Genomic DNA, 13,860 nt, shown 5'->3' on the forward strand with positions numbered 1-13,860 from the left:
CAGCAAAATCAGCCATAAATGAGGAGAGAGGCCAAACCAGTCTGCTCCCTAAGGCCTTCCAGAAGTAAAGCAACACCACCACAGGCAGGAGGAACTGTGACCTCACCAGGATTTTTTGACGCATTTGGGAGAGAACAGCAGAGCAGCAAGAGAATTTTATCGTCACCCCCGAAGTTTGTTTTTTGTTTTGTTTTGTTTTTCTTGTCTTTGGCCTTGCTACAAAAAAGAACTATTCAAGACCAGAGGCAGGAGAAAGACACCTTATAACCATGTATGCTCAAAACTGTATCTTGGGCAACCGTGTCTCTAAAAACACCTATAATCACATTTCAGACCCAGTGTTTCAAAAATAAATTTCAAAAAAAAAAAAAAAAAAAAAAAACCAGAAATAATACTGAAGCAAATTACCATTTAAATCTTAGTTTTCAGGGGCGCCTGGGTGGCTCAGTGGGTTAAAGCCTCTGCCTTCAGCTCAGGTCATGATCCCAAGGTCCTGGGATCCAGTCCCGCATCCGGGCTCTCTGCTCAGCAGGGAGCCTGCTTCCTTCTCTCTCTCTGCCTGCCTCTCTGCCTACTTGTGATCTCTCTGTCAAATAAATAAAAAAAAATCTTTAAAAAAAAAAAACTTAGTTTTCAGGAATCAAATATTTTAAGTTTTAAGCTTTAAAGGAGCTTAAATAAATGGACTGAGGAAGCATTTAAAATGTTCAAATAACTATCAGTAGAATAGAACAGCAAAGCCTACTGAAAGTTTATGTCAGTGATGACTTGAAGGGACTCCTTGCCCTTATCTAAAACAGCACTTCAAATACTCAAACCCACTATCAAACAATGCCACATAACACAACTGAACAACTCTAGTATGTGACTGCCCTTTAAAAGAGATGGAAACCGAGGCTGGGTGATCCGGTGAGAATTTAGGAGAACGGCAGCAAATCATCCCTAATCAACCTTCCAACCCTTACCTGCAGCCAGGTCCAGAGCCAGAAAATGACAGGCCATGTGCCACACTGATGGCCAGACAGGGTTCCTGGGCCAGAGCCACCGAGGGCGCACAGCGACGGCAGGGCCACACGGACGGACCTCCTCTCCAGTCCACTGAACCTGCGTCCCCAGAGTGGGATTCCGAAGGAGCCAAACAAAAACACGGCCTGGGGACTGCGCTTCCCAGCCAGGTTTTACATTCAGAGAAAATCAGGCCTTTGAATGCCTCTGAATAACAATAGAATAACTGTAAAAATGGTGTATTGGATAAATGGGGAATCTCAGGTTAACTACAAAGAGGTAAAAAAGGATAAATGGATGAATGTAAAGAACACCTGGCTCAGTGGCACGGGCTCCGTGTGCCAGCAAGCGTGATTTTATGGAACATGCTAATGACAGCAAATTACTACAAAAGGAAGAAAAAAAACAAACAATAAGCAAAAGACACAAAAGCTGATATTAATCAAGTATTTGGGGTTTAGAAGAAAAGTCTGGGTTTTGTTTTTGTTTTTTTTATTTTTTTTTAACCCCACTACTGTAGCACATCAACAGGCAATGTTTTGTTCAAAAGAGAAGTAAGACCCTCACTGTAACATTTACAACACTACAAAAGACTCTATCAAATTCTGTGAAGGCAGCCCCAGAGGCTGACATCCTCTGGCTCTGGTGAGGTGATCACTTAAACCGCCTACTGCTGTTTTATGTATTTTACTGCGAGACTATTGATGCATTTAACACACAAATGCCAGCCATTCCAGGCCAGGATACAAAAATTTATTGCGGGTGTGCTTTACGTTAACGTTGATTCCAACAGTTTACCATCCCTCAGCCATTCTCATGCCAATTAGCACCTTAAAAATCATGTATAAATATGTGAAAAACATGTTAGCAATTAAAGGGAGGAAATATTCTACATTAAAATCAGGAGGAGACTTTAGGTTAAATACTAAAAGGTAACTGCATTCTCAGAAAAAAACAAGTTTCAGAGCAAAACACAAAATGCTGTGTGCACTCTAAACCAAAAATGTAGATCATGTAGATCTATTTAAAACTCAGCAAATGCCAATTATTATTTACTGCTTTCAAAGCTAATAGGTCCTCTAATTGAATATAAGCGGTTTTAAGCTCTGTGCATCATTAACTTATACTCTATGTTAGTAATAAAGTGTTGACAAAGGTTTCTCGTGAACTAAAAACATGGAAAATTCTGATTAAATGCAGCTTAGGATTGGTCCTTATACTAACTTTCCGATGTCTGTGGTTTTAAACAATAGGAAAAGTTAAAGTGACTAGCTTGGTTTAAAGTCAAGCTTTATTCTTCAGTCATCTAAAAAGAAGAAGATAAACTTCTCACAGTTTAAAGACTTGCCATTTTAAGCAGAATAATCCTAACAGTCAAAAAAAGAATTTTAATATAAACTCAAGGAAACTTAATAGACCAAGTTACCAAGTTATAATTACGGCCAATGACAACAGCTTTTCTGAGGAATCAGAGCCTCACACTTAGGGCCATTTTTTAAAATTAGTGAGCTTTAAAACTGGAACAAAGGCCATTAATAGCAGGAATTGATATATTCTTATTAAAACCACACCAACTGTCCAAAATGAGAAAAGTAACCCAAAGCATTCATTCATGAGGTAAGTCTAGGAAACTAATAGTAAAATAGTTAGATGGCACCAAGTAAAGTATTTGAGAATCTATGAATTGGCTGAAAATGGATAGTCTTTTAAAAACAGTAACTCGAACGTTAGCTTTCAAGACATGAACAGTGTGGTCCCAATCCATTCAAACAGAACGGCAGTGGCACTAAGCTACATAAAGAAAATATGGGAAAGTTAGTTCTACTTTCAAATTCAGTTAGAAGGCAAAACCTCGTACTTTGCATATTTGGGAAAATGATCTCAGGAAAAATTTAAATAAAAAATAACCGAGAAACAACATTTTAGGATCACAGAATAATAAATATTCAATTTTTGTTTTAACGATTCGAAAATCTTGAACCGAGGAAGGGAATCATGTAACTTCTGTGTCTGAATGTGTATCTTACAAAATTATTTTTATTATATCTTTCCTAATAATCTTAATATGCTCATCTTTTGTACTTACATGCACCTTATAAGGCCAATTCATCCAAGTTCAGGTGCCCTCCCCAATCTCTGAGAAATGCCTCCACTCATCTGCACACCTACCTCTGTCCCATCCATCCGAAGGGGCAGGCCCTCAGTAAACACAGGTGTTCTGAGTGACTATCTCTTGATCTCCAACCGCTGCCATCATCATCGCCACCACCCTGCTCCATCCCCTTCCAGCCACAACTGCTGAGATCCAGGCTGGACCTTTGATCTAAACTGGACCGACTACAGTATCTCCACAGAGAATCTGCAAGTGGGACCAAAAGCGCAAGGAGGCTAGAACTTCATAAGGAAACATTAATGTTGTGAGCTAGACAAATTAGAATATGGAAACAGAGGCAAAGAAAGCTGCTCTCTGGGAGGAAGAATAAACAGAATTCCAAAAGAAAGCAAGAAATCAGGGACTGAGCAGAGGTACTTCTGTGGTTCCTAACATAACACCTTTTTAATTTTGATTCCCATTGATTTCCTATGCTAGTTGAGACCATGAAGAACCCCTGTAGTATGAACTACAACTTCATTCTTCTCTACTTGGCTAACTTGGTTTGGCTATTGTTATATGGACATCGACTGAATAGACCCTAACATCCTATGTGAAACAAAGATTTAATATATACAACTGTGCTACAACTCTTCAATCCCTTAGCTTGTAGTAATTTAGATTAACAAAATTATAGGGTTTGTTTGTGTTCTATCCATAACTATTTTAATCATGAACCTCAAGGATTATTAACTAACCCTCCCCTTACACTCCTTCCCTTCCAGTAGTCCACCGTACTGTGCTAAGGTCAACTCCTTAAATATCTATAATAGGATATTTCTGGCTTACAAATTCTATTTCATACAAAAACTCTCTGGGCACAAAGATATACCTGATCACAACCAACCACTAAGCACTGATGGTTAAGGAAGTTTATAGTATTGCCTTCAATTTCTCTCTCAACCATGAGTACAGCAACAACCAATGGATCTAGTGGTTCAACCCGGACAGAGGAATATCCATCACCAAATGATGCTAACTCTTACGGTCTCCTCTCCACTCTTTCCAAAGTGAGTCACTGTTCATATTAAAATGTGTTTTGGGAGCACCTGGGTGGCTCAGTTGTTAACCATCTGCCTTTGGCTCAGGTCATGATTCCAGGACCCTGGGATCAAGCCCCACATCAGGCTCTCTGCTCAGTGGGAAGCCAGCTTCACCCTCTCCCACTCCCCCTGCTTGTGTTTCCTCTCTCACTGTGTCTCTCTCTGTCAAATAAATAAATAAAAATCTTTTTAAAAATGTGTTTTTATCTGACTAGTTTGGGGGAGAAAAGTAAGTCAAGAGTCTAGTAAGTTCCTTGAAAAAGAGGGATTATGCTTTATTCAGTTTTGTATCCCAAGTGCTCAACACATCATACAGGGTAGAGTACATGCACAGAGAATAATCAGCAATCAGAATTAACTAGAAAATATAAAAGGTATGAGGGAAGCATGATTATTACCTTACCAGGGCTGCTGCACAATCAACAATGTAGAGGACCGCAGTGTCGCTGGCTGTGTGTAATATGTAGGGATAAAGTAATAAGATCTTCCAAACCCGCACCCCTGTACAAGCTGCCAAACATTCCTTAGCTCTTACTTAATTTTGCGTGTGGACTACACATCTACACATCTCTTTGCACAAAAATATTAAGTGAGCCATTGTATCTCTCAGTGCTATGACCCCCACATGATCTAGCACTGCCCTTTCAGAGGCTCATTAATACTGGCTCATTCAAAAACCAACTGGAGTGGATGTTGTTATGAAGTTTTTCATTGCTATAGGTCTTAATGGAAATTCGGCTTCACTGTATTAGCCATATGAATTATAAGCAAGAATCACATAGCAAACTGTCAAAATTGCACAGGTCTCTAGAACAACCGATAAAAGACTTAGCGCTCCTACAAACTCATTTCCTCCAAGTGTTAAGTCATACATAATTTGGGAATGGTTTCTATCTCCTTTCAGACAATCCCTCTGACTCCAAAATACCACACTGCAATGGGGTAAAGCTAACCTACTACAAAGAAAGGGTCTGCCTTAGCTTCCATTACATAATGTCTCCTCCCCCTGAAATGTAGGAACTTACCTTTTATTCCAATTTCGATGAACTAATGATTAATTTAAAAGGTATGCCACTCCCAAACCCACACAGTTGCTATTCCCTTTGCCTGGGATAAACTCCTCCCTTAGAATTAAAAGCATCTTTGGGGCACCTGGGTAGTTCAGTTGGTTACGTGTCTGCCTTCAGCTTGGGTCATGATCCCAGAGTCCTGGGATCAGTCCTGGGATCAACCCCCATGTCAGGCTGTCTGCTCAGATGGGAGCCTGATTCTCCCTGTCTGCTGTTCTGCCTGCTTGTGCCCTCTCTCTTTCTCTCTGTCAAATAAATAAATAAACTCTTTCTAAAAAAGAATTAAAAGCATCATTTCCTTTTCTTTATCAAAGTCTTAAGTATTCTTGAGCCCCGATGCCAAAGCACTCCCTCTTTCTAGTTCCTCTGTTGTGCTTCTTGTCTTTTTAGTGTCGGTACCATACTCTGCCTTCTATTTCAGTTACTCATACACGTCTTACAACAGCTCGGTTTGACTGAACAGATCTTATTGGCAAATTAGTATTTTTCATTGATCCGAGATGAAAAGACTTGCAGGTTAATACAAAACTGTTACACTTTTGATAACCCATGCCCTGACCGGTGACTGGAACTGCTAAGTACCCGGAATTACCCATGCATTTTTAGGCAAGGGTTATGAACTCTACAGAATTAGCTAGAGATGTTTTTCAAGTCCAATTTTATTTTAAACTGTAAGCCTCTAGAGCTTTCACAATACTTTCTGAAAGAAAAGGGCAACAATGAGATATGAAATCGACCAGAGCTGCATTAGTTACCAGTCAGAAGAAGACATGTATCAACAAAAGAGAAAACAAGATTGCTACCTTTTTAACATGCCAGCAAATCAAGATTCCTTAGGTGAATGCCACTCGTCAATGCCACCATTTCCTCTGTAAATCATTATTCCACAGTTTAATAAATAGAGGTACTCACCCAACAGAAAGACACATAATAACTGACGAAAACGATGACTCCCAGGACAGCAATAAAGTCTGACCTTCCTTACTTGATGAGAATAGAAGTGACTCTAACAACAAAAATGCACTTCCGAGGGTTCTGCAGCTCCCACTTGTCAAAGTGAAGAAGGGCACAATGGATGTCATTTAAAATGATCTTGGGAGCTGAACTCAGATTGTTTACATTATATGGAACTAAGCATCTAAAATGAGTCTGTGAAGAGAGAAGTTTCCTTTCCTAACAGAGTATCTTTCATAAAGTAAATGATTTTGAAATTTTGAATTAGAAGCTGACTTGGGTTCTATGCCTTAATTATCAGCATCATAAAAACCAGGACATCCTTCCAAGCATATAATGTCAGAGTAATTCAAAATCCTGGTAAGTTTTTGGCTTCCTAAGAAAAATTAGTTAATTAAATTTGAATCCTTAAGTATGAGAAACCATAGGTAATCACAATTCCTCGAGAAGGAACCAGCATCCAAAAACAGCATCTGGGGAAGGGTTTCCTTGACTATACAATGCAGACTTTACTATGCTCTGAATATTTTTCTCAGTAGGCTCTATACTGGGTCCTGGTACATACTGCTATTCCTCAAACTCAGAATGGCTGTTGTTCAAAACTAAGCCATTCAGAACGTTAGATGCCATAGATACTTGTCAAAAGCAGAAACTTTTATGTGCGTTCTCATTCTAACGCTTAAAGAGTTTATGGGGCTGTTATTTGCTTAGTACTTGGTAATGAAAAAAGGACATCAGCCTAGTACAGACGATGTCTCACAAAACCAAAATCACAGGGGCACCTGGATGGCTCAGTCGTTAAGCGTCTGCCTTTAGCTCAGGTCATGATCCCAGGGTCCTGGGACTGAGCCCCACACAGGGCTCCCTGATGTACGGAAAGCCTGCTTCTCCCTCTCCCACCCTCCTACTGGTGTTCCCTCTCTCGCTGTGTCTCTCTCTGCCAAATAAATAAATATTAAAAAAGAAGGAAAGAAAGAAAGCAAGAAAGAAAAGAAAACCAAAACCATCTACTAGATGCAAATACGTTCTTTTTTTGTTTCCTCCATGTTACACATCTTCACAATTTTACTTTGATAATGCCTCTAGCAATAACAGCAATTCCTATGTTTGAAAGTTAGCATCAACAGATGCAAGATCTTTATTTTAAAAATTCTGGGGAGACAGAGGCCTTCAAGGATAAGGGCCTATAGCCTATAATCTGGTGTGGGAAAGGAAGCATGGGAGAACAAACAGGAGTACAACATATCCACTAAGTTATTTTTAAGGCTTTTTCTTTGGAGACGATGGTGTTAAATTATGATCACGTTTTCATGAGTTGCTAAGGACAGCTAAGGGAACCAAGTGTCAGCACCTCATTTCGACTGCGGGGGTATCTGGAACGAATACAGCATTCTCATGCCAAAATAACAGAATTTTCTAGATCAAATTAGTCTCTGTCCTTTCCCTCTGGTCATGTACTCAGGTGAAGGCTCCCTGAAACCACTATTTGGGATAAGATTTTAAAGCAAAAAAAAAAAAAAAAAAAAAAAAAAAAAAAAAAAAAAACAACTATTGGTGGTGCCACTGATCCTCAGCACCAAGCACACAACAGCTGAGGTGTCAACCCTAGGAGGGAGGAGGGGCCAGGAAATACTACTCCAATTACTCCAGATGTCTGGTGCAGATTACACCCTCCCTGCAATCTCGGGGGCGGAGAGGTGGAAGGAGGAATGATGACCCAAAAAATCCCCTTTACCATACGCCGAATAATGTGCTACTGGAGTAAAGTAGCACCATGACAATCACAAAGGTGAAATGATGGAAACCTTACCTCGCTAAGGCTGACCAATTGCTTTGCATTTGTCCTTGAATCCCAAACTAGATTTGATTTGGCACTTTTAATTCCCATTTATCCTTATCCTAAACTGTATTCATTAAAACCAGGTACAATGCAGAAGCCACGTTAAAATCATTTCCCTCACCAGACGTTCTAGTAATCGGTGAAGTACAGTAAAGACCATTGACCGGTGTCTCAAGGCCAGGCATCGAGGGCCTCAAATACCTTCCCCATGGCATCAGCGGCACCCTTCACACAAGTGTTTACTCTATGTGTGTACTCTGTTTTCTGAATTCCAAGTCTCTTGTCAGAAACTCTACGGGAGGATTACCATTTTAATTTTCTTTTAAGTCTATCATTCCTATAAACGTGAATACCACTTCTGTTAAGCCAAGCAGAACGTAAATAATTTCAACCAAATGAATCATCATCTTGTGGAGGGAGGAGAGGCACAAAGAGGAATATGGTCTTTATAGGCTATGAAAAGTAATGATTTTTATTTAATTCAAAAAAAGGAAAGTCCACCTCTCCACGAACACCAGTTAATTCTATTCTATACTAACCGCACACTACAACCATTCACCCTTCTAAATACAATTATACTTTGTACCACCACTCTTCCACTCACCCAGTTTACAAACCTAATAATATATTAAGTTTAGACAAACAAGGAGCTTTTGGGATTTTTATTCTAGCCTCTTGAAAATTAGAGTTCAAAACAGGTGTTTCGGAAGGAGCTGCTAGAGTCACAGGGAAACAGAAATAATTAAACATTACTGCATAAGATATTATGAAGCATTTTGCAAATTCTTATATCAAATTTATATTTAATGAGACAGTTAATTCAAAATTTTGCTAATATAAGAACACAGAACACTGTGTCTTATATCGAGTCTGTTCATACCTGTCTTCAAAAATAATTAAGGTAAATCAGTGTTACAATAAAGATTAAGAACAGCATCTAATATCCTGATGCCCAATGGGAATAAGAAATAGCATGTTATAATGAAAAGAGCTTAAACTTTGGAGGATCACAAATCTGTCAGCAATTACTGGTTCTATCACCTTGGACTACTGACCCTCTCCATCCCTGAAATGAAGTTAATAATTTCTATTTCAAAGGCTTTTTATGAGGAGAAAATATATACTATATACAGCAATTAATTCACCTTCTGGTAGGTAAGTTATTTAGACCCAAATATAGGCTTTTTATTGATACACAAATGTCATGTATCTATTAAAATGTTATTATCTATTAAAATATGACAACAGAAAATGTTACTTAATTGAATATCCATTCCACCTTCCTTCCTCACTAACAGAATCTCCATTTTTTCCAGGGAACTATTTTTCTCTGCATGGCTATGTGACACTGCAATTTCATTTCATGTTAGGATTTGCTTAGGAAAGGGCAAGGGACTCAATTATAGCCCACAAGTCATCAGGTGAAATCTTCTGAGGGTTTTGGGGTAGGTTTCCAACTCACAAAGCTGGAATGTGTTAAGATGGGACTGCTATAATTCTCCTGTGATTCTGAGAATGAGCCTACGTGCTGAAAAGGACAGGAACACAAAAAAAAAAAAAAAAAAAAAAAAGGAAGGAAATGGGTCTCCAACAACATTATCAAATTACATAACTAATAAAACCTCAAACCTATTTGGGGATATATAATTATGCAAAGTATAGATTCTCTATTGTTTGAATCTCTTAAGTGAATTTTCTATTACATGTATATTTTGATTGAATAGACATTTGGGATGCTTGTATTTTGTGAGCATATGTAAACACATTTTAGGGCGCCTGGGTGGCTCAGTGGGTTAAAGCCTCTGCCTTCGGCTCAGGTCATGATCCCAGGGTCCTGGGATCGAGGCCCGCATCGGGCTCTCTGCTCAGTGGGGAGCCTGCTTCCTCCTCTCTCTCGGACTGCCTCTCTGCCTACTTGTGATCTATCTCTCTGTCAAATAAATAAATAAAATCTTTTTAAAAATAAATAAATAAACACATTTTATTATCTCAGTCTACAATTGCAAGCTATCAATATGGTAATTTTCATGTATTTATGGAATAAAAATAACCAACACTTCTCAAATACTCCCTGTAATTCATTTCTTACAACAAACTTATGAAGTAGATACATCTCTTACACCACTTTAGAGACATGTCAACTGAGGCCCAGAAAAGCCAAGTAACTTTTCCATGCACACAGAACTATTACCATAGGGAGCCAAGATCAGGCTCTGGCAGAATGGCTCTCAAGCCCACTCTCAGAATGTTAAGCAATACTGTCTACCAAATACGCAGCATTAAATTTAGACCATCAGTAATATTAATTGCTGGCCAGAAACCTAAGACAATTTATTGTCCAATTAGACCCAATTATGAGAGCTAGTTTAATTATATCAAGACAGTTCTTCATCTGGTCACTATTGAAGACCATATGGCCAGATAAAAGACATAATATTAAAAGATTTAATCACATTTTAAATCACAACTCAATAAACAACTTGCTCTTTAGCAACTTTATGTTTTAGACCATTTATTCCCAGTTCTTAAAATCTAGGTTTTTAAAAAGTGACTTTGATGCACGGTATGCCTGAGAACCTCCACTTCAGATAATTAAGTATTTGGCATTCACTTTTCAAACACAGAAGGACAGCGACTCTTTCCTTTAAGATCACATGTAAGCTTACAATAGACACTAATCGCATCACCAGGTTTGGGGCTGAAGGAGAAAGGTGGGTAATAACCTCCCAAAAAAGGTACGATTCAAATTATTATGATAATTAGGTTTTCATAATTCGTCAAAATTCTAAATCACACAAAGAAAAACAAAAAGTCGTGATTCAGGGCGCCTGGGTGGCTCAGTGGGTTAAGCCGCTGCCTTCGGCTCAGGTCATGATCTCAGGGTCCTGGGATCGAGTCCCGCATCAGGCTCTCTGCTCAGCAGGGTGCCTGCTTCCCTCTCTCTCTCTCTCTCTCTGCCTGCCTCTCCATCTACTTGTGATCTCTGTCAAATAAATAAATAAAATCTTTAAAAAAAAAAAAAAAAAAAGTCGTGATTCAAATGTTTTTCCATCTTACCAAAAAGAAAATAGCAGTCTTGATTTTCAGTGGTTAAACATAACCCAATTAACTGACCGTTGACAATCCAACTCAACACATTCCACAGATCCAGGGGTCAACCCATGGAGAAGCAAAGGGGGTTATTTTTACTACATGGGGTCCAAGGCTTAGTCAACAGCAGGAGGTTGGGGGCAGGAATAATACCCAGCTCTATCAATACCATAGCACATAATGAAATTTTCTATTTTGCAAAAAGCTTTGAACTTTTTCTTCCCGGAGACAGACAGAGCACATGCATTCCTGAAAGTGACATGAAAACAACATGAAGCACGTCTGTGCACCATTTCTACAACAGGTCATTGGAAGCCTCTGTAAAGGGGAACATACACATCCCCTCAGAGGCTTAATCTTATAGCAAACACAGATTTTTTACTAACTCCAATAACAGATTAAAATCCTTAAAAACTAGGCCATGGTCGTGACTTAGCCCTTTCTGACAGGCAAGTACACAGATATCCTGGGGGTGGTGGGGTTCAGGGTGGGGACTCCAAGAAATACGGAATAAAACGTTTCGTGAATACATTACTAAGGAAATGTAATAAGTACGTCTCCCCAAAAGTGGTAGAGAAAGTGGTATAAAAATGATCATAATGCAGACTTTACCTGTCACCAAAAAAGGAAAAAGCAGGTTTTAAAGGAGGTATGTGTCTTCTCTTTCCTAAATGCACCTTTGCTTTTAACTGGAAAATACTGCATAAAAGTTCCACAGTAGTTCATCTATAGTATTCTATGTAGACAGTAATCAAACAAATTAATACAAGTATTTCTACAGTTGGCACTTCCCATTCCTGCAGCTGGCCAAATAAAGCACAAGATGCTGAACGGACTGCTGAGAAGGCCAATATTGCTTTAAGAATATATCTTTAGATGTTATTATTAAAACTTTTTTTTTTGTGGGCACCTGGGTGGCTCAGATGGGTAAGCGTCTGCCTTTGCTCAGGTCATGATCCTGGGGTCCTGGAATCGAGTCTTGCATCAGGCTCCCTGCTCAATGGGAAACCTGCTTCTCCCTCTACCTCTCTCTCTCCATCCCTCATGAATAAATAAATAAAATCTTTTAAAATAAAATAAATAAAAATAAAAATAAAACTTTTTTGCATGTGCTAGTTTAAGGGATAAAAATAAAGAGCTCTAAAAGAGATACTTCCAGGATTTTTTTAAAAATTTAACTTTTCCGGGGTGCCTGGGTGGCTCAGTGGGTTAAAGCCTCTGCCTTCGGCTCAGGTCATGACCCCAGGGTCCTGGGATCGAGCCCCACATCGGGTTCTTTGCTCAGCAGGGAGCCTGCATCCCCCTCTCTCTCTGCCTGTCTCTCTGCCTACTTGTGATCTGTCTGTCAAATAAATAAAATCTTTAAAAAAAAAAATTTAACTTTTCCATTTATCATCACTTCCCCCACTAACTAGTTCAGAACAATCGCTACATGGGAAACTAGTAACAGCACCAACACTGTGAGGACAGAGGCCCACTCAAAAACAAGTGAGGTGAATGGGACGTCGTGGAGATTGGGAGGATTACAAGTTCACGCACAGGAGAGGAAAAGGACATCAACGAAGCCTAAGTATGAACTTCTATAACATTTCTATTACACTGTATACTGAGTTAAAGTGTATTCTGGAAATGAAATATTCATCCACTAAAGTATTTCTTTAAAAACAATGTCAATATAGACAAGCACTCACTTTAAAATAATGATAAAGAAAATGGGAGATGGGCATGGAGGAGGGTACTCATTGTGTAATGAGCACTTGGGTGTTGTATGTAAGTGATGAGTCCTTAAATTCTACTCCTGAAACTACTATTACACTATATGTCAACTAACTGGAATTTAAATAAAAACCTGAAATATAGAAAATTAAATAAAAATAAATGATAAAAAATCGAGACACTTTTAAATTAAAATACTGAAGATATATATTATGTATATATACAAACATGTATGAATGTTTGCTTGGGTTTAATGAATATTACTGCTACTACAAAATTATAAATCACCAAGTCATTTCTGAAATACTTTAAAATGTTGAGAAAACTTTCCTCTGGCAGCATTTTCTTCTTACACTGATATGACTTAACATTAAACAGCGGGTCTGGTCGGAATTCCAAACATTCAGAGGTTAAATTCATCCAGAGCACTTCTCACAAATCATTAATTAACACAAGTACAGAGAGACGCAAACATCCATTATGTGCTTTGACAACTTCATCTAATTTAAAATTTTTCAGTGACCTTAAAAGTAGTACTAGCATTATTCATTTAAACAATAAGGTTAAAATAGGAAGACCAGAAACCAGCAGTTACATCTGGACACTAAGCTATCAATATTTTACCAAGAAGCCTCGTACAATAGACCTGACACTACCATTTCCAGATTTATGCTCTAGCCATCTGTCCTCAGAATTGTGCGATGGGTGTGATTGTTGGAGGATCTAGCTATCGAGCAGGATTAGTCTACTAAAGGCACATGTTACAGAGTTCTATATCCAACAAAATATAATGGAGTTCTGTCCACTGGAGAATTACTGATAGCTAGTTAAGGAGGGAAACCAACTGTTTTCCATCCACTTTGCATTTTTCTTTCTGTGGGGTAATCAAATACGCCTGCTCTCTCACCTTTCCCTTCCACACTCCATCTGTAGCCGCCCTGAGCAAAACTCAAGTCAGTTATCTCTGGTTCCTAGAGAACAGAAGAGTTT

General features: G+C 38.7%; 1 protein-coding gene across 20 annotated transcripts in view; it reads right to left on the bottom strand.

Annotated features, from left to right (window-relative positions):
• PARD3 (par-3 family cell polarity regulator) overlaps window positions 1-13,860 on the bottom strand; it is a 651,514-nt gene that overhangs the window by 421,736 nt on the left and 215,918 nt on the right. The gene's annotated exons all lie outside the window — the stretch shown is intronic.

This window comes from Lutra lutra, chromosome 8 (genome assembly GCF_902655055.1).
Source record: "Lutra lutra chromosome 8, mLutLut1.2, whole genome shotgun sequence".
Lineage (NCBI taxonomy): Eukaryota > Metazoa > Chordata > Mammalia > Carnivora > Mustelidae > Lutra > Lutra lutra.